The 25,676-nt window shown below is 34.9% G+C and overlaps 1 long non-coding RNA gene across 2 annotated transcripts in view; it reads left to right on the plus strand.

The window, feature by feature from the left end:
* Positions 1-1,281: 1,281 nt before the first annotated feature.
* Positions 1,282-25,676, plus strand: part of LOC123330814 — a 52,498-nt gene continuing 28,103 nt past the window's right edge. Inside the window, exon 1 of one of the 2 annotated variants that reach the window (XR_006546991.2) lies at positions 1,282-1,632. This is a non-coding gene — a long non-coding RNA (uncharacterized LOC123330814). The remainder of the gene's footprint in view (positions 1,633-25,676) is intronic. The other variant, XR_006546992.2, reaches the window with a different exon arrangement.

Genomic DNA, 25,676 nt, shown 5'->3' on the forward strand with positions numbered 1-25,676 from the left:
AGTCTACACAGAAACATTTCACCACAATATCCATTTCAACATCAGGCCTATTTAGTTGAATTGTTCCAGTTAGGTAACTGGTGTCTGAAAGCCCTCTCTGCTCTTCATGTGTTAACTGTTATTTTGAAAGCAAATGCAGGGATATTATGTAAAGATGCCTTTATCATGATATTGTGTAAAGATCACAATAAAAACATGTATCAGTGATGAGTATCTTCTTGTTTTGAAAGGCATCAGGCTTACTACTCTTCCTTTCTTATTCTTCTACTTATCCTTTTGCTTAATTCCAGGTATTTGAGCTAAGAAATCAACCACATTTATAATTTGCCTATCATTTACTTGTCTCTGAGAAGAGTAATGACATATGCTACTAGCCTTTTTACTAAGCCTTCTCACATGCCTCAGTTTCCCACCAAATAATTCTTTCCTCTATAAAGATATCAGTTGATAATTAATTTGCAAGGTAACAAAGGAAGCAAACTTTGGCATAAAAAGATTCACCGGATCTAAGAGCAGCTCTCTCTCTAAGATGAAAACACCAGGTCTGAGGCGGCCGCATTCTACAAACAGGATCCATCCACCTCCCTTGAGCACTGCTGCAAAGAAGGAAGAAGGACATGGAGGGTTGTGTAGGGCTGACTTCTGAGCTGACACAAGAAGATGTGATCAGTTTGTGAAGATCAGCAAGGAGCTGAAAGAAGAACGGAAGATTCTTCACTGCTTCTCTGCCTCAAGGTCTTGCTCAAGAGAAGGACTGAAATTAAATACTTAATTCCATCCTCTTTAAGATCTTGACTGAGAAGACAGAAAGGCTAGATAGCCCAATTAATTATTTTTGGGATAGGAGTGTGTGGGAAGAAATCAGGATTTGCTTATTGAGAAGAAGGAATGGTTACTGGAGGCAAAACCCTCCTAAGTGAAAGAAGCAGCTCACTTCTACCAAAACCTTGGCAAACACCTGAAGCCAGCACTTGGAAGACAAAATACACTTTGAAGAAAATGAAGCTCAGTGAATTAACAACCTGACTTGAGAAGATCATTCAGCAGCAGATAATAATTGTTAACATTTATTGAATGCAAACTATGACCTCAGGATTCTTTTCAGTAAATATTTTAGATTAATTGATGGATTAATTAAATAATTGTTTAAATTAAATAAATAAATTAATTAAATTAAATAATTAATTAAATAATCTATGTTCTTGGTGCTATTGTACTTATATTTTAAAGCCAATGAATCTGCAGCACAAACAGTTTTACCCAAAATCACCCAGGTGATCTGAGTCTACTTTTAACTACTAATACCTACCACCTTGCCAATAACTGTCTATGAATCTTTTGTGAGTACTGAATTTATTCTGGAAGAAGTCTATCTCCTACTCCTATCACCACTGTCTAAATAAAGATGGAAAAGATGGGGGTTTTATACAGCCAAAAGAGAAGGTGCTTCTTCTTAATTTGGGGATGGTGGAACATTCTGGTTTGATAACAAAGCTCAACACGTCTAGGTGTTTTCACTATTGGGAAGTGTGGTTTAGCTGGACCTGCCCCAGGGTGCCTGGTCAGCAGAGCAGATCCACCATCAGCGTCTGCCGAAGGGGAGAGTTTCTGCTCCTCAAGAGTAATGTCAAGGTAAGCGTGCTCTGAGAGACGGTGGGAGGCACAGAGAGGAATGTGACAGCAGGTGGGAAACTGAGTAAAGGAAACTGGTGCTTTAGACAAACGCAGGAACGCCATTTTGGAGTCACTGGAAAGGAAGGGTCAGTCAGGAAACGTATCAGGATGGTCACAAGTCAGTGAAGTCAGGATTTCACCCTCCACACGGAGAGGCTGTTTTCTCTGCATAAGAGAAAAGGACTATCAGTCAAGTCTCTTGACAACTCTTCTAGCATTCTAAAGTGAAAATCATGTCTGGGGACTCCTTGGCCAAATATCGAGTTACCGGCGTCACTTGTGAGTCAATTCCTCCACCAAATAACACAACGCTTCCAGTCCTGGCAGGTAACTCCTGGATCAATAAAGAGCAATCTTAGGCCTATTTTCTTCACTTTTCTTTCCTTCTTGGGATGCCAAGATGGGGCTGGTTTCTGGGTCTTCTTCTTAGCGACTATCTTTCACAACTCACCTCCCATCAGCCCAACTTGTTTCCCACTTTATCCTCAAGTACTCCACTGAGGGAAGCGAATAAAAACCATGAAAGGCAGAAGTTGGGTAACTACAGTCATTAGCGTCTCTGAAGTTTTTTTTTTTTTCTCCTTCTGTGTATTATCACCATCAAGGCTAGGCTGATGTTTAGCAAAGAGCACCTGTCAAAACAAAAGAAGAGTTTCACACCTCACAATTTTAAGCCCCAGGTAAGAAACTCAGCCTGGTGGATGGGCAAAAAGGAAGACGGGAAACCTGAAACTCTGAGACTTGAGAGTAGAGTTAAATGAGTTTCCTCTGGGTACCAACAGGCTTTTGTTTAACACGATTAAATCCTCTTTGTTTCATTACAGACATCAATGCGAAAACAAACAGTGTGATCAAGATAAGGGCCTGCAGCAGCATTCTGTTTCTCCTTTTCTTCTTTTTCTCAGAGAGCTATCACCACCTCTCAGTGGACAGGCTTAAAGGAACTTAACTGGCTCACAGAAAATTGATGAGCTGAGCTGAGCAGGTGTACAAGAAAGCTTTGGGCTGCAGGGTTAGGGGATTGGAAAAGTGTGAAACACTTATGTCCATGACCAGATCGAGTGATAAGAGCACAGGCTTCCTTTGCTATCTAATTAATTGTCTTTCTTTTCAAAACACAGTCTTTGATTTTGAGAAGCATCTGAAAGAGATAAGACCTAGTCCTAGTGAAATACTACAAGCAAACCCAAAACTCATATTGAAATTTGAGGCAGGTGATGGAAGGATGAAGAGGGAAGGAGAGAGACTTAAACTTAGTCAATAAGCAGAACAACAAAACTATTGACCAGTCAGGAGACAGCAGTCAACTGAATTCTATCAGGGATGCAACAACATTGGAACCGGTGTGCATTTCCAAGGCAATCCTTTCCATATTATTAAATTGCTTCTCTTATTGTTGTTCGACAACACGAACTCCTCTTCCCAAACAAAACATGGACATTGTCGGCGTAACAGCTACACTGAGCTGACAGAAGCTGGGGTCATCCATATACACATTTTAATTACCTCTTTTTAGTTAGGAACATCATTAGAAGTTTATTATTACCAGCCACTATCTTGTGATCTTAATTGGCTTCCTTCACAGACGACACCGTGATGCCAATGCAGAAGCGCTGGCAGCCTCCCAGAGATAGTGACCAGATCAGTGACACTTTACACTGATACTGTCTTCAGCTGAATAACAACCGTCAGGTTAAGTTTTAATGCTAGACATGAGGTGGAAGCTTCTTTTAACACCTGTATGCAGAGATGTTCCTGATTCCGTGGTGTTGAAAAACACACTGAGAGGGAGCAACTTTTCACACGCCTTTTCTAGAGTTACAAGGAAATGGTCTATAGGATAGGACAGGGTTTATGCCAAGCAGCCAGTTATTCCCTGTGGCTCCCTTGGATACTGGTAAAATGAAAAAAGTTTGCTCACCGAATGGAAAAATCTAGATGCGTTGACTCACAAAGTAAATTTGCAACATGGGCCATGGTTATCTGGTTGCTTCCTATTCAGACAGTATGCAAACACCCTTAAATTAATAGTTTTCATTAATAACACTGAGTTTGAATCATTAATAGTTATTAATTTAGTTTTCAAAGCATTGGGATCTTGTTTGGGGATAACGGCAAACTTTGAGGCAGGGGGGAAGAAGAGAATGACTACCCATCCAGTCACGTCCTATAGTATAGATGGGAGACAGAAAGGTCTTTCTGTGAATAGAATTAGTATATTTCATTTTGCAAAAGGAAAAGACATAAGTTCTAAAGTTTTAAATACTGAAGTTAACTCTGTATGACCAGGCTTATGATAACATCTGGGAACAAAGTTACTTGGCTACCTTCTCATTACAGATAACTATATTATTGATTTCTAGCCCTTTGGACAATTCTTCAGATATTGGTAGAAAATGACTGAAGTCACATATATTCTAACTTTAGGTAGTTCTAAAAATTTGGTAAAATTTTGAACTTCACCAAAGAGAAAACAATCAGTTTAAAAAGCTACAAATATCAATGGATTACTTATTCAGAATAATGATGTTTAGAAAGCTTGTTATTTTTATGGTTAAGATTCAAATAATTTTGGTATTATCAATGTATTCCTGACATTCTTTTAAACAAAGTTCTTTTTTATAATTTTATTTGTTTATTATTTTCGGCTATGCTGGGTATTTGCTGCTGCGCCTGGACTATCTCTTGTCACTGTGAGCAGGTGCTTCTCTTAGTTGCAGTGGGTGGGCTTTTCCTTGTGGCTGGGGCTCTAGAGTGTGTGGGCTCAGTGGTTGTTAGTTCCCAGACTTAGTTGCCCTGCAGAATGTGAAATCTTAGTTCCCAGACCAGGGATAAAACCCATGTCCCCTAAATTGGCAGGCAGATTCTTAACCACTGGACCATCAGGGAAATCCCTTAAAAGAGGTTCTTGTCATTTATGATGACCTGCAGATTTAAGGGATGCAGCTATTAATACAAACATACAGAAAGAGCCTAGTAAATGGGTAGACTCTGAGGAGTAAAATTTTCCTTTCAGCGAATTGAACTAGTGTAGATATTAAAGTCTTGAAAAGAACCATCAGTTCACTGTTCTCTCTCTAGAGTTTTAGTTATCAGAAGATTAGTATATTTGCTTTCTTTCTGGACTTTACTCGACAGCAACTCAGAACATGTAGGCTATTTCCACAGGGCTTTATATTAATATTTTACTTTTTAATTGTTCTCAACCTTTTAATTATAGGTAAATGCTATCAACATTTTTGAAGCATAAATGACAAAAATAACTTCAGTTTATGGGATTCCTGCAATATGAGGTCATATCATAGTTATCCATATATAAGTATAATTGCCATGCCATATTTATAGGTTTAAATTTTGAAATGTCTCTTAAGACACAGCATTGATAAATTTCATCTGCAAATATAGCTGAATTCTCTGTGAGAAGAATTTTGAAATTTAAAAAAATGGATGAAAAATTCGAATCACCATAATTACTATGAGCCTGCTACATATGGTTTATACTACATACGTAGTATAAGCCTATGATGTGGGGACTTATAAAATAATTATTTTCCTTCACTACCAATTATAACCTCTTGGTGGCTTTGCTTCTATTACTGGAATGGTCATCTTTTGCCTCCAGAAAAATAAAGGGTTTCCTTCTCATCCTCATTTTTTGTTTATCTGATGGCTTTAGTCTTTTAGGGAGACATGAAAATTTGCTTTACATTTCAACTGCTTTACTGTATTGAAACAGGCTGGTGAAAATACAGCTGTTTGAAACATACTGTGTGGAAAAAGGAAATATTATTTTTAAGAAGAGTTATCATAATCAGGGTGCCAATCACTCTTAGAAGCAGGGTAAAAATTACTTACACTTCAATATTTATATTTTTATTTATGATAAGAAAAAAGTTTTTGTTGTTTTTTTTTTTTTTTTTTTCGGTGGAAAGAAGGTGCAGAAAAGGGCACAGTATTAGCTAAATATTGTACCTTAGAACATCAGTCATTTCCTTCTCAATAGTACTGAAAGGGTCTAATTTATAAGTTTTTCCATCTCCCTGTTATGCTGGTTTGTAAGTTCTGACACTGCTACTGGTATGTTAATGAGAAGCTAGCGTTCCATTAAGAGAAAACCATATGCTCTGCTGCCTACTGTGAAAGAGAAGCATGTAATGTGGCTGTTGCCTTAGTAACACATTAATTCATTTTGTCAGTGTTGGCACAGATCATTTCATTTATAAGAAAACAAGTATAATAGTTTACCACATCTATAATATTTACAGTGTTTCTGTTACAAAACAGTGACAAAATGAGTTTAAAAAATAGAGTTGGTATAATATCATTAAAATACGGAATTTGTGGTAAAATTTTCCCTGTAAAAATGAAAAAAAAATAAAGATTGGTGTAAAATTTCCTTTCACAATTCTACTTAAAGCATTTTAACACCAAACTGTTTGCTTTTTAGCATATTTGTATTATACTAATAATGTGCGTCTGCTGCAAAAAAATTTAGTCCATGAAAAACACAAGTGCATTAACAGTTTTTAATGAATGCTAAACAAAATATTTCATACAACAGTTTTGTTAAATTACAACCATTATAAACCTAATCGTATGCTAGTGTGTTACTCATAACAAGGCTAAACATTTATCTAGTTTTATCTGTTCTTCCAGATGTTTATTAGTATTCTAGCACTCCTAAAATATTTAAATTAAGCCACTCCATTTTCTCATGTGAATGCATTTTGGGTTTTATTCACAGAAAATCTAGTCACATGTATATCTAAATAAATATAGTACACTGTATATGCTTTATGCACAAGTGATACTTAATGTGAATTGAAATAATCCAAAAGCATGATAAAGGAGAGAAGTGATTAGAGGAAAGACAAGTTCCTATTTATTAAAGTCTGCACCTGCAGCAGGATATCAGTTCTATCCATCCTTAGGGTATTCCACACCTGTAAACACACATTCTTAACAACAAACAGTTTGCATCTGTGATGTTCACCTACCTTCTTTAACCAATAAAAAGGGACCTGTATACAATATAGTGAGCAACTATCATTTACTAGTTTATGTAATGATCAAGTTTTATCTCATTTCAAAGGAAGCATTTATACATTTACATAACTCATACAAATGGGTGCAAAGCACCGCAGAGCTGGGCATCTACATAATGAATGGCCAATTATACTTTCAACATTAAGAAATACCTTCCTAAAATATCAGTGTTCAGTTTGGGTTCATCCAAAGCTTCATGAACCATACGTGGGTGTTTCTGTTTTTGTTCTCTCAACTATATTCACAGCAATTCTCCAAGCTTGATGGGATTCTTTCTAATTAGAACCCAAGACCCAAGAGGACTTTTGAGAGTCTCCCTTACAGACCTGCAATGTGATTACTCTGGGAAACACTTTAGAAAATAAAATTTATGATTAGCTTTGATGAAAATGACTTTAGCTTTAACTTCATAATAATCTCTGCTTTGATATGAGTAAAATACTTTGAATGGCTACATCATGAGAAGAGAAAATATAACCAAACATCAATGTGATTTTATATGATGGGGAATTAAATATCTCTGAAATGTAATCATATCACATTGACTCACCCAATAAAAGTAACTTAATGAAGTATTTTATCTAATTCATATGTTTTTACTTATTAGTTTGTGGTGCTTGAAAAAATGAAGCTGAAAACTTTTCAAGATCCTTCTTTCAACTCAAGCTATTTCTATCAATAAAACTGGATTGTCAGCAGTTAAATGGCACCACATTTATGCTCTAAGTACACTAAATTATGGGTAGCTTTATAATAAGATTCACTGATTAGACTTACTATAAATAATGTGATAGATATTACTATGATTTTGGTTAAATAAAAAAATTATCTTGTGGTTGATAACACCTCAAGTTTTAAATTCCTTTAATTTTTTTTTAAGTTTGTTGCTTATCCCCCTCTTTAATTTGATAACTAATGTAAAGATAGAGATTAAGGTTATGAACTAGAAAATATACATATATAAGTGTATTTATATTTATACACATACTTTTATACTATTCCTTATATTATGTTCTTTTGATAAATCACATATTTTATATCTGTATGACCCTAGTGAATTCTCTTATCATTTTTCTCATGATTATTTCCAACATCCACATACAATATTAAGAGCAAGTAAAGCTATTGTTGTATCTGCCTGACCATAACAAAGATAAAAATGCAGCAAAAAATTATTATGTTTACATATATTATAACCTGTAATCACGTTAACTATCCTTTCCTCACTGGAACTATCAGTTTTGTTCACTTTGTTTCCACACAGAAATATGAATAATACAGAATGACAACTGTTAAAGTCAATTTTGCTCAAGGTCAGTTTTATGTATACTTTTGTTAATATATCTGACTCTAAGGAGTTCAATTCGGGTAATATTAAATTATTATGTTGCTTCATAACTGCTTACAATATTATGAAATGATATAATATTTGATCTATAAATAATATGTATTATAATCACTACTTTAAAATATACATGAAATACAATCAATACGTATCAAATAAAAGTAGATTTTTTTCAGCTTTTTGGAGTACTTTAAAAACTGTTCAGTCGCTCAGTCGTGTCTGACTCTTTCCGATCCCATGGACTGCAGCAGGAAATGAAATAGTAAATATATATAAAAATCCCAACATTAAAATATTTAAAAACTCATGTCAAATAATAAATGCTTCATTAATATTTATTCAATAAATGAATGAACATAAAAAATATAAATATACTTGCATTTATATAAACCTTCTTAGTCAAATATATGATACATTTATCATATAACTTTATTGGTGGACCATTTTGATTATAAGAGTGCTGAAAGTATTTAAAACTGAGCAGTAACTAATCAGGCTTAGCCTTTGGATCTGATCTTTTACAGAATAATGTTTCAGTCTAGTTTCATTCAATGTGAATTTGCTAAGTAGTGAAGAAGGGGAAATAATTAATGACCTCGCAAATTCTTAAGAATTTTAAGGTTTGAACAGATAACCTTGCCATTATTTGGAGAAGGATTAAATAATATCAGCTGCACATTTATGCCTTTACAATATCTTTACTTTTGTTTGACATATAGTTCAACAAACTAGTTGGTCAGTAGTTTCAGATGAACTCAGATTAACAATGTAGTAAAAACTCAATTTTCCCAAGAGACAAATCATTTAAAATACATGTCAGAATATGTATTATTCCTGAGTTAAGTAGATTAGCACATTTATATGATATTTTATACAAAGTGTGGAAAATGTACACGTTACAAATTATTGTAAAATTAAAATGGAATAATAATGTAAAGTTTAATAGCAAAGAATTTTAATCTGAGTTATAATTTGTTATTGTCATAACTTAACACAAAATATGTAATATGATACAAATATTAAGCTTTGAATAGTTGAATATAGAAAAAAATTGGTCTGATGCATTATGGGAATAAAGACAGAAATATGTCAACATAATGATAATGACAAGATTTGGGTTTTGTTGTTTTCTGAGAAAATCAAGACCCCTGTTTTGGCTGGTTTATTATCTACTTATATAAATAATATTTCCTAATCAAGTGAGAAATTAAAATTAATATATACACTGTAATATTTTAGTAGATATATGTAGCATTGTTCCATTAATTAATACACTAATAATTACTGGCTATTAGCTTCCAGTGATTAGGCCATTTTAAAGAATCTAGTCCTGAGATATTGTTTTCTAAGGTATATGGTATAGGAGGATACATTATAGCACATGCGACCCACATGTCACATGTGCTATATGTTTACGATAAAACATATAGAAAGGCTTTCCAAAGGCTTGATTTAGAATTTTGGCATGCTAGATAGTTATCTCATATATTTAGTTAAGTTGACTTTAAAAGAACATGTTGTAGATAGAAATTTTTCAAAGTTGATGTAAAGACAGTTTAAACATTGACATTTTTTTGTTTTGTCTCCTATTTAACTCTTGGTCAAATTGATAAGCCGCCCAGCTTCATAGCAGTGTAATATGGAAGCATAATCATCTCTGAAGATAGGACTTTTGACTCTTAGAATCTTAAGTTCTAGCCAGTCCAGTAAAATATTTTCTTTTGCTTGATTGTTTTGTTTTTTCCTCTTTTATCTAGATAAAAGAATCATATGTCTAAAGAAGATTCTTATAGGAAAAATTGTAGCAAAGAAAAATATACAATTCAAATTTGAACTATTTTCTAGAAAATAAAATTTAGGCATTTATACATAAAACCACTAATCAAACCTATGTGCTCATAAACTTCACCTTATTTTATAAAATCAAAGAATAAAATCAAAGAATATTGTCATAAACAAAGAGTGTATACTGAAACACTCATGTCAGAACTGGACCTTTTCATCTTTATTAGACAAATGCTACTTCAGAACTTTCACCATGATAAACTTTTCTCTTATGTTCAGTTCAGGTGCTCAGTCATGTCTGACTCTTCGTGACCCCATGGACTGCAGCACGCCAGGCCTCCGTGTCCATCACCAACTCCCAGAGTTCACTCAAACTCATGTCCATTGAGTCAGTGATACCATCCAAGGAGGTGATACCATGCAGGAGGAGAAGGGGACAACAGAGGATGTTGTTGTCCTCCTCTTGCAGTCAATCTTTCCCAGCATCAGGGTCTTTTCAAATGAGTCAGTTTTTCGCATCAGGTGGCCAAAGTACTGGAGTTTCAGCATTATCATCAGTCCTTCCAATGAATATTCAGGACTCTCTTATGTTAATAAAGGGCAATATAAATTTTTTTATAAATCCCAGTCTAAGTCCTCTGAAGGCTACTTTATTGGTCATATACAAACCTTTGGTTATAACACTCATGCTGATTTTTTTTTCTTTTTTGCAAATATGATGCCACCCAAACCAATATGTAGTTATTTTAGATTTGGTGTATGAAGAATGCTAGACCCATGACCTCACTGAAGAGTTAATCATAAAGACTTGAAAGGTGGGTTCTCTGATTTGTGAAAGATTACTATTCATAAAGTAAATAACTTTTTCTTCATTTTCTTTTTGCTTGAAAAGCAGATCTCCAGTTCTTTTGCTCAGTTCACTCATGCTCCAAGAGGGTGGGAATTTTGTCTTCATCTCTGTATTCTTCATAGCACTAAGTCACTGCTCACTAAACGTTTGACAACATGAACTGAAACCCTGTGATAGGTGAGTTTGTCTACTTAAAAGAGATGATGTTGCACCTTGTAGTAAAATATTTACTAAATTTAGAGAAATAATTAACTTCATAAGCTCAGTTCGGTTCAGTTGCTCAGTCGTGTCCAACTCTTTGCAACCCCATGAATCTCAGCACACCAGGCCTCCCTGTCCATCACCAACTCCCAGAGTTTACTCAAATTCATGTTCATCGAGTCGGTGATGGCATCCAGCCATCTCATCCTCTGTTGTCCCCTTCTCCTCCTGCCCCCAATCCCTCCCAGCATCAGGGTCTTTCCAATGAGTCAGCTCTTCCTATGAAGTGGCCAAAGTACTAGAGTTTCAGCTTTAGCATCAGTACTTCCAATGAACATGCAGGACTGATCTCCTTTAGGATGGACTGGTTGTAACTTCTTGCAGTCCAAGGGACTCTCAAGAGTCTTCTCCAACACCACAGTTCAAAAGCATCAATTCTTCAGTGCTCAGCTTTCTTCACAGTCCAACTCGCACATCCATATATGACCACTGGAAAAACCATAGCCTTGACTAGATGGACTTTTGTTGGCAAAGTAATGTCTCTGCTTTTTAATATGCTATCTAGGTTGGTCATAAATTTTCTTCCAAGGAGTAAGCATCTTTTAATTTCATGGCTGCAATCGCCATCTGCAGTGATTTTGGAGTCCCAGAAAATAAAGTCTGACACTGTTTCCACTATTTCCCCATCTATTTCCCATGAAGTGATGGGACCAGATGCCATGATCTTTGTTTTCTGAATGTTAAGCTTTAAGCCAACTTTTTCACTCTCCTCTTTCACTTTCATCAAGAGGCTTTTGAGTTCCTCTTCACTTTCTGCCATAAGGGTGGTGTCATCTGCATATCTGAGGTGATTGATATTTCTCCCGGCAATCTTGATTCCAGCTTGTGCTCTTCCAGCCCAGTGTTTCTCAAGATGTACTCTGCATATAAGTTAAATAAGCAGGGTGACAATATACAGCCTTGACGTACTCCTTGTCCTATTTGGAACCAGTCTGTTGTTCCATGTCCAGTTCTAACTGTTGCTTCCTGACCTGCATATAGGTTTCTCAAGAGGCAGGTCAGGTGTTCTAGTATTTCCATCTCTTTCAGAATTTTCCACAGTTTATTGTGATCCACACAGTCAAAGGCTTTGGTATAGTCAATAAAGCAGAAATAGATGTTTTTCTGGAACTCTCTTGCTTTTTCCATGATCCAGTGGATGTTGGCAATTTGATCTTTGGTTCCTCTGCCTTTTCTAAAACCAGCTTGAACATCTCGAAGTTCACGGTTCACGTATTGCTGAAGCCTGGCTTGGGGAAATTTGAAGTCCAGCTACTTCATAAGCTAGACCTAGACAAAGTGTAATTCCCCTTCTTGGTTGTCATGTCCTAAATATATGAGTAATTTTGGCCATAATTGTTTTAGTGAATTGTCAGCCTCTGTAAAAGTGTAAATAATATCCAGTTGATTGTATGTGAAAAGTTTAAAGAAATACAGATGTCATAATACCTCATGCTAGAGTAGGTAAGCAATCAATGCTCATATCAAATATTTTTCATGAAATTAACTTTGCCAATCAAGAATTCTTATATATATATATTTGTTATCAATGTTGCTCAATATATACTTATAACCTATCCAATTACATAGGGAAGTTTCCACTCAATTTAACATCTAGTTGTTGAGTTTCATATGTAATTACAGAAAGATTGCATTATTTATTCATGATTAGAACTTAAATACTACTGGAAATACAAAACTTTTGCTAGTTTAGATTGTTTCTAGATACAGCTAATTAGAAATTTATAATTGTAAACTGGTAGCATTAAGTACAATGTGGTTGGGGTTAAGAAGTAAATAAATCTACACAGAAAATTTTAAAACAGACTTATTTCCCTCTCACTCTGCTTAATGTTTAAGGCCAGAATACTAGAGTGGGTAGCTCTTCCCTTCTCCAACAGATCTTTCCAAGCCAGAACTTGAACCAGGGTCTCCTGTGTTGCAGGCAGATTCTTTACCAACTGAGCTATCAGAGAAGCCCCTTCTGGTTATTAAGACCACAATAAATTTTCACTGAATATAGCACCACATAGGTACAAGTCAATCATGACTTACTAACACAGTAATTCATTGAGATTATATATTTTCTAAAGGTATTTATATGTTTGCCCTTAAAACACAGTATTGCTATAAAAATTTTTAGAATTTTAGGCTTTATCAGGATGCTAATGGGTCAAATACTTCCCATCTTGATTTTATAAGTCAAAGGTATTTTAGAGAGTCCTATCTTACAAATAGTTACAAGCTAAAATTTAGAAAGCGGATCTCTGGAATTTCAATATCTTTTTCTACATGTATAATATTATAATAACTAAAAAGGAAGAGGAAGAAGCCTATAGAGGAGGAAGGAGAAAGAGGGGTGAAGGAGGAAGGAAAAGGGAGAATGAGAAAAAAGAGTAGATGTGGGGAAACATTCTTAGAGGAAATTTTTCTAAATTACTAAACAAAAGTGGGAATAGAAAAAAGAAAATTTAAAAAGATGTGTGTGTGTGTGAGAGAGAAAGAGATTAACTAAAGGTAAGTTACGTTATGAGTTTAAAATCAGAGAGAAGGATGAGAGGCAAGAACACTCTAAGGGTCTCATTCCCCTTAAAGGAGGAAGGAGATGGACAGAAATGCATGAGGCAGATAAGGGCCAACAGGTGGCACCAATGGATTGAGACAGTTGTGTGTTTTGGCAAGTGTAGCTGATCAGGTTGGAACTGGAAAGAAGAGGAAAAGACTGAAACTATTGCAGAGACACATATTTGTCCTGAAGACAGATTAAACACAAAATGGTTTCTCCAGTTGAAAGAAAAGCAGGCAATGTAATTTATTTAACAAATAATCATTGAACCACCAACTAGATGCCAACTATTGCTACAGGCTTTGGAATTTACTGGTGAGCAGATAGACATGGCCTCATGGGAGTTTATAGTCTGTTGAGGTCAATAACCAGTACTTATCAACACATCACCAAGTAAGCATTTAAGTATAATGAGTGGTAAGTTGTTTGGAGGAAGTGACTTAGGAGTGTGTTTATAATACAAATACTATACTTGTCCTGGCGGTGGTGTTACTTCTCCATGAAAAGAATGTTCAAGCTGAACTGGAAGCAGAAGAGACATGAACAAAATTAGGCAAAAGATGGTAGAATAAAAAATTTCAGGAGAACCCTAAAACAGGAAAGAAATTAATGTATTTGGGGTACTAGACAGAGGCCAGTGTGGTCTAGAATTTGCTGAGAGGAATGATTAAACATGAGATTGGAGAAGTGGACAAGGAGGATCAGTAGAGGTTTTATGCAATTTTAGGGTTTTATGTATCATGGAAAAATGGTTGAAAGTTCCAAACTAATGCATTGCTTTATCATATTGGTGGTTTCAAAAAATCACCCTGTGATCTGGAGAAAGAATTTGGAGCCTGCATTTGGTGAGAGGTACAAGGGGTGGTAATGGGGGAACAGAGTGTAATTAGGAAAACTACTTTGGAGGCTCTTGGAGTAACTGAGAAGAAAGATGATGGTGTCTTCAAGTAGGGTGATAATGGTAAAGGTGGAGAAGAAAGGCAAGATTCAAGATATACTTAGAAGGTAAAATTTACAAGAATGGCATTACATTGGGTATGGGAAGTGAGGAGGAAAAGGAATGTCAAAAGCTACTTTGGGGATGAGGGACCTTTTCAGATACCATAACTAACAATTATTTTTTCACATTATCTTGCAGTCTGGTATGGAATTCATACATGATTGTAAAATTTAAAAATGTGATTATTTGCAAGACATCCCTAAATAGAAAATCACACTGTATTGGTAGCTCTGCAATCATGTCCTTCTCCGAACTCTGAGTGACTGGGTGTTCTATTGCTCCTAAGGTTCCTTTCCTAAAGGTGAGAATTACAAGCATCCCTGTTCCCTGCTTATTCCTCTTACATTCCATTGTTCAGGATGCCCCTAAATTCCATCATAGATTATTGACTTTTATTCTTTACAAGTGGTCCCCATTTGGTTATGGTAAGACTATATAAGTTCAGGGTTGTATCAGCTTCAAGGAAAAAAAAAAAGGCTCTTGGCTACTTATTATCCAATTTTACTGTCAAGATAATATAATTTAAAGTATTTAAGTTGAAAAAAGTATAAATAGAATTCACATTATTGAATTTTCTTATTCTCATTTGTTATGAACATTAAGCATGCCATATAAAATTATACAATTTTTAAATTTAAAGGATAAGGAATTAGCAGGTATTGAAATGTGGCCATCGAAATAAAGCCACTCAATAATGGTAAATGTGATTTCTTTTGAGTCCACAACACACATTTAAGCTTTTTATCTAATAATTATTGTTCACTCACTAAGTCAAGTCTGACTCTTTGTGACTCCATGGGCTACAGCAAGCCAGTATTCCCTGTCCTTCACTATTTCCTGGAGGTTGTTCCAACTCATGTCCATCGAGTCAGTGATGCCAACCAACCATCTTATCTTCTTTTGTCCCCTTCTCCCCAACCCTCAATCTTTCCTAGCATCAGGATCTTTTCCAATGAGTCAGTTCTTCACATCAGGTGGCCAAAGTATTGGAGTTTCAGTCCTTCTAGGGAATATTCAGGGTTGATTTCCTTTAGGATTGACTGATTTGATCTCCTTGCTGTCCAAGGGATTCTCAAGAGTCTCTATAATTTTTAAGCTTCAGCTAAGGGCAAGGAAATTAATCTCATGTAAATCTTACTAAAACCCTATGAAGTAGGTTATTCTTAGTCCCATATTTCAGAATAAGAAACTGAATTTTTTTTAAATCAAGTAATTTCCCCAGACACAGGACTGTCTTATTTCAAGGTTTTATGTCAGGTCATATTCTTAAGAAATTTCATGTTTATATCTTTATTGAAAACCTTTGTAGAATGAATCTTAGAAAACACTTTTCAACATTCTTTTTGTGTTTTTAAATTATGTTAAGTATTCTTGGTCCAAAACAAAGTTTTAGAAATAAATTTTAAGAAGTACCCATAGCTTGCTATTTGAAAAGCTTTTGCTGATATGTGACTTTCAAATATATGTATAAGTGAAGCCAATGGAAGTCACGTGTTGACCCACTGGGCGTACAGCGATGCACTCACTTTTGTCTCTGAGCAAGTCATTTAACTGCTTTGATCATGAATTGTTTCATTTCCAAATACGAATAGTAAAATTTTCTTTTAGAATATTCAGGCTGACCAATGAATATAAAAGACAATTGGTTAAAAATGAAAAATAATTTATGAAAGAATGGTTCTAACTAATTTGATATATTAATTATCTTTTAGCTATCACATTGGGAAAGGTGCTATGACCCTAAAAATTCTCAAGAAAAGGTTGAAAAAGGATCTTTTCATAATATCTAGAGTTCTCTTACTATGCACATCAAAGCAGAATACAATAATGGTAGAATTAGATTTTTCCTAAGTGTTTCCAATAATTACCTTATACAGGGAATAGTATAGTCACAAGTTTTCTGCCTCAATTTCAAAACATCACATAATCATAGCTTATTGAAAAAGAGATATGTTAATCTGATCAGATAAAATGCAAAACTACTTTTTGTCATAACAGTTATAGCTTGGATGTATTAAATTACTTTAGAAAAAAACAAAATAAAGTAAATAGGGAAAAAGGCAGTTGCATTTTTGGAGACTGTCACAAGAGGGCATTTATGGATTAACTCAGTACATTTTTCTATATTTGAAAACACTGAGATGCATTTCTAAATCCCAAAAGCAAACTAAGAATAATTAATTAATAAAGCAAAATAAAGGCTCTAAAATTTTTATTTTATATTAATTCCACTCTAGGAAATTGGCTGTTCTTTTTCAGGTGTCTATCAAATGAAATGTAATATATACTTTCAAAGTGTTAGATGCTATTCATTTCTCCAAAGTATTGAGATCCTAAAAACCTTGTATTAACTAAAAGAAAAAAAGTCCACGCATGTTTTGTTTCTAGCATTTGTTTGTATACTATTACAAAACAAATATGTAAAATAAATCCTATTACTGCAACTGATAAAAGGTAATTATGTTTTTAAAACATGATTTTATCTTTTGTGCTGAAAAACAAGCTAATTAATATTCCCAAGTATTTTGAAAACAGGTGCCATTTAGACAGTACAAGCACAAATGCCTTAATAAAATAATGAAAAGCTTGGTTTCATTAGGAAATACGTAACTGAATTGCTAGAAAGAGTGTTTGGGGCCCCAGTTAAGGAAAAAAAACTTGAAACTAATGTTAAAATATTTTTACTCATGATATCTTAAGCTCTTTAAAAGCAAGTTCTTTGACATCTTCATCTTTGTAATCCCAGCCCAGCATCGTGCTGAGCATACAGTAGGTACTCAATGAATAGAGCTAAATGAATAAATAAAAGAATGTCTTTAATTGAGGATAAATTTAGAAGTGGCAGGGCTAGGGAGAATTTTCAGTGATTATTAATTAAATTAATGACTTTCTTGTTGCATTAATTGATGTCAAACCTTCAAATACAAAGGGAAAACTTCATCCAATCACCTGGGGTTTCCAAATAACTGCAGAGTTGGTGCCATATAAACAAAACATCAGGAGAGCTAATGTGATGATTGGTGTATATTCAATTGGGAAGAACAAAGAAGTTGCAAATACAGGAACAACAATGTATATAATAAGCTCTGGGAATCCTAGAGCTATAAATATCTTCATGATCATCTAACATATCCCAATATTACCCAGTTTATATCCTGAAGAATCACTATAATTTTTACCCAATTGATCAAATATTTTGTAATGTTTTCTTTTTATTCATCAAAGACCTGTAATGGGCTATAAGAATGTTTAATAAGCATTATATAATCCTTGTTATCGTATGATTTTATATAGTTTCAATCAAAAGTAAAGAAATGTGACATTTTAGATAACCTGCAGTCATATTACAGATAAACATACAATTTCCTTTAGGCATTTTTGACATAATTAAAACTAATTTCAGATTTGTTTTCCTACTTATGCCAAAGCACAAGTTTTCAAAAGCCATTTTTATTATTCCATACTCAGGGAGGACAGTGAGGTACAGAGAAACAGTCTTACTGTTTATTTGAGTTAATAGTCCTGGATTTAGAGCTCAACTCCAGTAGTTATCAGAAAAATTATTTACCTTGAATCTGTTTTTTATCTATAAGATTGGATAATATTGCCTACTTTTTCACCTATAACGATTGGATAATATTGCCTACAATACTGGATAATATTGCCTAAGGTATATAGTTATAAATTTTAGTTCTGCAGGTAGTAAGTTTTAATTGCCTAATAAATGGAAGGTAGTCAGTAAATGCCAGCCTTTATGGTCAAAGATTTTAGAACCTCTGTTGAAAAATTTGAAATGGCAGATATAGAAATGATTACAAAATATCCCATGTGATCCTTTGTATTTCTCCAACATCTTTAGACCATAAGAATAGTTCTGGGCAATTGGCTGTGATGGGAATTGTGTGCATCACTTTCTGGCTGAGATAATTCAAAGCTATGTGCCCCCTCCACCAACATCCTTCCTTACCATGGTGCCCTGTGAAGTCTGGTCCTGCGATTCAGGTGGTGTCTCAACATAAAAAGACCTCTGCCAGCTGGGTTGCTGAGTGACTAAATGCAGCAGAATCTTTGCAGACCAATGTTGGACATTGAGAAAGATTTTACATTTGTGTGTTAGACCACTGATATTTAGGGTTAAATTATCAACTGCAGCATAATTAATAATCTGATTTAATACAAACACTTCATTTTATTAATAAGGATATTAAAGCCCAATGAAGTCAGTTTTTTTCACAGCCAAGAAGACTAGACTGCAAGTGAATACATAGCTGTCATGTGTCCTTTCTTAAGTTATATATTATGAATCACAAAACACCTTAATAAGGTCCTGTGTATAAATATACTTGATATAAATTCCTCTACTGAAACTGACATCTCAAGGTTTTTAAATCTTTTGTTTGTTTCCACCCATATTCAATATAAAGTCCTTCTGATCAAATCAAATAGTCTTCTGGGGAAAAAGCTTTCTGTTCATTTTGGTCTTCATCTCTTTCCAAATATCATCGTTATTTTGTGTTTTATGTTATGGTCCAGATTTCAAATCCTATTCATTAAGACATATTTGGAACCAGAAGTTCTTCACCCAGATGTTTTTCTCTGACTAATCATTGACTGACTTTGAAAAAAAATTAAATATGACTTTAAAGTACTTTTAAGTTCTAAATGAAATATGTCATCTATGTACTATATTTATATTTTAAATTTATAATTTATTGATTTTTCAGTTTGTATCTAATTTGCATTTTTATGGTTACATTATCATAACTGATGACAGTTAGAGCTTAAATAGAATTCGCATTTGTGCACATTTAGGTGGCACAAAAATACAAATAATACCACCAGTATGTTAGAAGAGGGTTCTGTTATAAGAGGTACATATCTCAAATATAAGAAAAACTGTACAAAAGTTTGGAGAAGGCAATGGCAACCCACTCCAGTTACTCTTGCTTAGAAAATCCCATGGACGGAGGAGCCTGGTAGGCTGTAGTCCATGGGGTCATGAAGAGTCGGACACTTACTGAGTGACTTCACTTTCACTTTTCACTTTCATGCATTGGAGAAGGAAATGGCAACCCACTCCAGTGTTCTTGCCTGGAGAATCCCAGGGACAGCGGAGCCTGGTGGGCTGCCATCTGTGGGGTCGCACAGAGTCAGACACGACTGAAGCGACTTAGCAGCAGCAGTACAAAAGTTTGCTTCATACAGTAATGTAGGTGAAAGCTAGATTCCTTTCATCTATGGAGAGTTTATGGTAAGAAAACAGTGGTTATGATGATATAATACATCCATTAGAGAGATGTGATGGGAAAAGGAATAAGAAAAGTCGAATAAATGGTAGAGAAATCAGCTGAGCTAAGCAGGCTGGGCCAAGACAGAGAAGGGAGGCCAATATGGTTAGAAAGTCGTGCAGAGTTCAGGAAGAGCAGATTATGCCTGGAACATGAGCAGATTATGGTGCACAGATGATTAAGATCCGTCCTGACACCTGCCGTATGGAAACAGCCTGATGCCGCGTGGTAACTTGCCACTGGCTCCGACCATGAAGCGGTCCTGTGCTATCACCTGGGGCATCACCATCTTGTCCTTCTCTGCTTTCTGCCGGAGGTCTCTTCTTGGCGGGGATCCTCAAGCTTGCCTGGTGAGAAATCATGGAGGATAACTGTTAGAGGAAAAATTCCCCAATCCCATGCCAAATATCCTGAATCAAAATCTTCAGGAGACTAGTCTTAGAAACTGTGTTATTAATGGGTTTCTAATGTGTTATGATCATCTGGTGCTTTTTGTGGCATGGTGAAGAGCACTTCTCAAAACAGCAGTTCACAGAGGAGCGGTATCAGCGGTATCATTGTTCATTTGCCCAGTCATGCCTGATTCTTTGTGACTAAGAGTGATGATGTAGATAGAAGTAACTTTGAGTCTGCTCTAATTTGTTTTAAAAAGTAATTATTTGGAAAATGTGGTGGTTTATTATTAGCAACAAATTACTTGAGGTCTATCACAATTCATCAAGGCATACCACATTACTGAGCTATTTCAAGACTGAGAACAACAAATTAACATGTATGGAAACTGATCAGATTTTAGACTCCAGATTAGAGTCCTTCAGCCTGAGAAACATAAAATTATTTTGTCCGGGAAAGTGCATACAGAGGGATTAGGTCTTGGTGTCAATGGATTTAGAATGAGACTGAAAGCTTCCTTCATTACCCTAATTGCCATGGCCAGTTTCCTTTAAAACTAGACTCTTCCTTTCTTGAGATTTAGGAGGACTTGCAAATAAAGAGTTATGCAGGGGGAAGAACTGTTCAATTTTCTCTATCTAGCGCAGACCTGGGATGAACTGGTACAGAGCAGTGGTTGGGTCATGTATCAGCATTGTGAGGATTATTGTATCAGAGACCCTCATTTTACATGTGAAGAAATAGACCACGAGAGTTTGTCCCTGCCCATCTTTTTGTGTGTGCCATTCTCTCTTAGTTATGAGTCAGTTCAAAGAAAATGTAGGTGAAGATGAGTAGGATGATCTCTTTTTTCTTTGTGATACATCTCCTGGGATTCTAACTCATTATCCAGAGCCTTGGAAAGATGAACTCATGACTTCTTTATTAGAGGATGGGAAGAATACTAGTCACTGAGGAAAAGAAAACTCCTAAATTGAATGGAAAAATAAGAAAAGGACTGGGATGATTAGATGAATAATAGCAAGGGAATAAAGGCAAGGAAAAAAAAATGAACATGAATTCCAGGTCATTTAATAGAAGGACACTATTTTTAGGTAATATGTCAAGTGTTACTTCCAGTTTCTGTGGAATTCTTTAGAAGTTATTATATCTGCACAATCACACAAAATAGGTCATTATATCAGACTGTCATAAACTTCTCAGAGAAGCCTTGATAAATGAGTATAGAAGTTGGGCCATCTGATGAAGATGGAACTCCAAAAACAGGGAATGGAATTTATTCATCCATTTACCAGTTCCCTTATTTTTTATTCATTCACTTACCCACACACTCATTCACTCACTGAACAAAAATTTATCAAGAGCCTTTGTCGTCCATTTGCCCAGTCCTGTCTGACTCTTTGCAACCCCATGGACTGTAGCATGCCTGGCCTCCCTGTCCCTCATCATCTCCTGGAGTTTGCCCAAGTTCATGTCCATTGCATTGGTGATGCCATCCAGCCCTCTCATCCTCTCATGCCCTCTTCTCCTTCTGCCCTCAATCTTTCCTAGAATCAGGGACTTTTGCAATGAGTCAGCTGTTTGCATCAGTGACCAAAACACTGGAGCTTCAGCTTCAGTCCTTCCAATGAGCATTCAGGGTTGATTTCCTTTAAGATTGACTGGTTTCATCTTGCTATCCATTGAGAGTCTACACAGACACAGACTCTGCTCTTATGAGCTTTAACTGAGTACTGAAACTCAGAGGCTTGATATAGTACAGTTCGTTTAGAGAACTTTGAGGAGCATGGTTTGGTGTGACTAAGGGAAGAGATTCTCAGGGCGGCACTGGGGGATGAATTTGGAGAGTTAAGGAGAAACTTGGAAAAAATAGGAGAAACTCAGAGCTAACTTTAAAAGGATTATTCAAGCTATAATGTGGAGGGATTGATTAGAGATAGTAAATTTAGAGGTATGGAGCCCACTTAAGGAGCTATTATATTTGTCAGAGTCAGAATGGAGGAAGACTATTGTGGACTATTTCAGTGGGGAAGACTGAACAGGGTGACCACTGCAAATGGAAAGGTTGATAAGCAGCCTAATTAGACACCCTTTTGCCATTTTGTTCCAGATGTGGCTCTTGTATAGAAAACTCTCCACGTTGTTTAAATTGTTGTTGTTTGGTCCCTAAGCCTTGGCTGACTCTTTGTAGCCTCATGAACTGCAGCATGTCAGGCTTCCCTGTCCTTCACTATCTCCCAGAGTTTGCTCAAACTCATGTCCATTGAGTCAGTGATGTTATCTAACCCTGTAATCCTCTGCCACCCTCTTCTCTTGCCCTCAATCTTTCCCAGCATCAGGGTCTTTTCCAGTGAGTTGTCTTTTAGCATCGGTGGCCAAAGTATTGGAGTTTTAGCTTCAGCATTCAGGGTTGATTTCCTTTAGGATTGATTGGTTTGATCTACTTGCTGTCCAAGGGACTTTCAAGAGTCTGCACCATACTTCAAAAGCATCAATTCTCAGCTCTCAGTCTTCTTTATGGTCCAACTCTCACATCCATACATGACCACAGGAAAAACGATAGCTTTGACTAGACAGACCTTTGTGGGCAAAGTGATATCTCTGCTTTTTAATATGCTGTCTAGGTTGGTCATAGCTTTTCTTCTAAGGAGCAAGCATCTTTTAATTTCATGGCTGCAGTCACTGTCTGCAGTGATTTTGAAGCCCAAGAAAATAAAATCTATCATTGTTTCCATCTTTTCCCTGTCTCTTTGCCATGAAGTGATGGGCCTGGATGACTTGATCTTAGTTTTTTGAATGTTGAGTTAATTCAGCAATATTTGGTTTTGAATATAGGAATTGAATCAGTTCATATTATTCTGGGTAATTAAATTTCTTTTAGTCCTACCATCTTTTTCTTTTCTATTTTGTTGCTATTTTATGATATTCTCTGCTACTCTTTTAATTCACTTTCTACTTTCCTCTCATCCAGTTTCTTGCTTTTGCTAAGTTGATAAGGATGTGTTCGGAATTCTTTCTTTTTTATGGATATTTGGAAGTTCTACTATGCCATCTAGTTTTCTAGTGGTTACCTTCATACATTTTTAACAAATGCATTTAGATACCTTGCTTATTACTTACCTAATTTACATGCATAAGGACAAATTAAACTAAATGAAGAATAGAATAACATTAACCGTCATCTTCCAAACAATCTTACAATAGAATATCTATAATTTCTTAGAAATAAAAGAGTGTATAGTAATATATTCACAGTCTAAGATTTTAATATATTACCTTAGAACAATTTAACAGATGAACTAGACAAAATATACTAATAAAAGATTTGAGTAACAAACATAAAAATATTAATTATACCCCTAAATACACACATGTACACACATGCACACATACTGAGGAAAAGGGAGAGTATGTGTCCTCCAGAGGATACAGAGGTTTAATTTTCACAAAATATTTGTGAAAGTAAAAGAAACTTTCCTTAGGAAAAAAGGTTACAAATAAAGCCTGAATTATCATTCTTAAAATGTTCATTTTATGAAATATTTTCTCTACATGATTAAGAAATTAAAAATAAAAATATACCAAAAAATTAGAAAATTTAGAGAAAAAGAGTTATTCTAAATAACATATGGACTTAAAAACCAATCAAAAGTGAAGCAAATGATTTGAAGTTGAGTAAAATAAATATGAATGTATTAAAACATATGACACAATGCAGGCTGTAGTTAGCCTCTATGGCCTTATATGGTTTGTTGTTAAATGAGCATTGAACAAAAAGTAAAAGATGAAAAGCAACAAAAAGCAAGGCACATGAGTGTAGATAAAGATGAATAAGTTTTGAGAGATCTGCTGTACAGCAGTGTACCTATAGCTAGCAATACTGTATTTTCAGTTAAAAGTATATCAGAAGGGTTAATCTCATGTTAAGTGCTCTCACCTCTATACAGAAAACAGCTAAACAGTAAAATAGAAAAAAATGTCAACCCAAGTTTTCACTTCAAACTGTTGAATAAAGTATACAATGCCTCACATGCCTAAAAATGTATAATTTTATAATTTTAAATTTATATTATAAATGAAAATAGATATAATTATGTAAATACGATATTACCAGTATTATATGAAAATATACGCACATGTCAATAAATTATAACAGTAACTGTGGAATATATAAAAAATATGGTCAAAGATGTAACACTAGGTAAAGTTACAGTTCAAAATAATTTTGTGTGTACACTATATTTAATCTCTAAGGAAGCAGTAATCCCACGGTGTTTTAACTATTTCTGTGCACAGAAAAAGAGATCTTCCCAGTTCATTTTAGAAAAAGTAAGATATTAGTAATAATAAAATGTCATACATTTACTTTCCATACAAAACTCTACAGACCAATCTCATTTTTTCATGTACAATTAACAATATAAATTACACAGTTGTAGTCTATGTTACATTAAAAGGTTTTTTTGTTAACAATACATAGCAATAAAATATCATTTATTCCAGGAATGCAAAGACTGCAAAATTCTGGGAAATAGATCAACATTAGAAAAGAATAATTTATAGAGGTTATGAGTGTGCATTCTGGGTATGAATCCAGACTGCCGAGTATGAATCCTGATTGTTCCACTTGAAGCTGTGTGACCGCTTTATGTATCAGCTTCTTCATTTTAAAGTTGGGGTGACATACCTCAATGAGTTCATAAATATAAAATGTTCATGTCTGGCATATAATGGAACTACAAAAGCAGTAGCTATTAATAAAATGATGGCCAAAAAAAATGATTATATATAACGGTCCTGAAGAGTACATGACAAAATTCAGTCATTTCTGATAAATTCCATATAGGTAAAGTAGGAATAATAGATACACAGTAATCATTTAAAAAAAATTATAAAAAACATCAAGAACCCACTTGCTAACACAGGAGACAACGAGACGTGGGTTTGATCCCTGGGAAGATCCCCTGGAGGAGGAAATGGCAACCCACTCCAGTATTCTTTTCTGGAGAATCCCATCGACAGAGGAGCCTGGCGGCCTACAGTCCATAGGGTTGCAAAGAGTCAGACATGACTGAAGCAACTTAATACATAATTTTTTAAAAAAATATCAAAACATCAAACATGGAATCATATTAAATGCTGGAATATTAAATACTTTCCATCTTAAATCTGTATCAAAATAGGATATTCACTATTATTTAACATTACTGGGAGTTCCAACTAATGCAATGTGAGTAAAATGGAAAAAGTTACCAACAGAAATAATTAACAATAGAAAATAAAATATACTAATTTCCTCAGTTGATAGTTACAAAATTTACTTAAAGAATGTGACAGACTTTACAAAAACAATTTTATAAAGTTGAAGGATACAAAATAAATATGCAAAACTCAATAAGTTTTTTATTTATACCAGTGAAAACTGGCTAGAAAATATGGTGTCAGGAAAGATTTCAATCACATTTGCATTAATAACTATAAAATGCATA

Source organism: Bubalus bubalis, chromosome 20 (genome assembly GCF_019923935.1).
Source record: "Bubalus bubalis isolate 160015118507 breed Murrah chromosome 20, NDDB_SH_1, whole genome shotgun sequence".
Classification (NCBI taxonomy): Eukaryota; Metazoa; Chordata; class Mammalia; order Artiodactyla; family Bovidae; genus Bubalus; species Bubalus bubalis.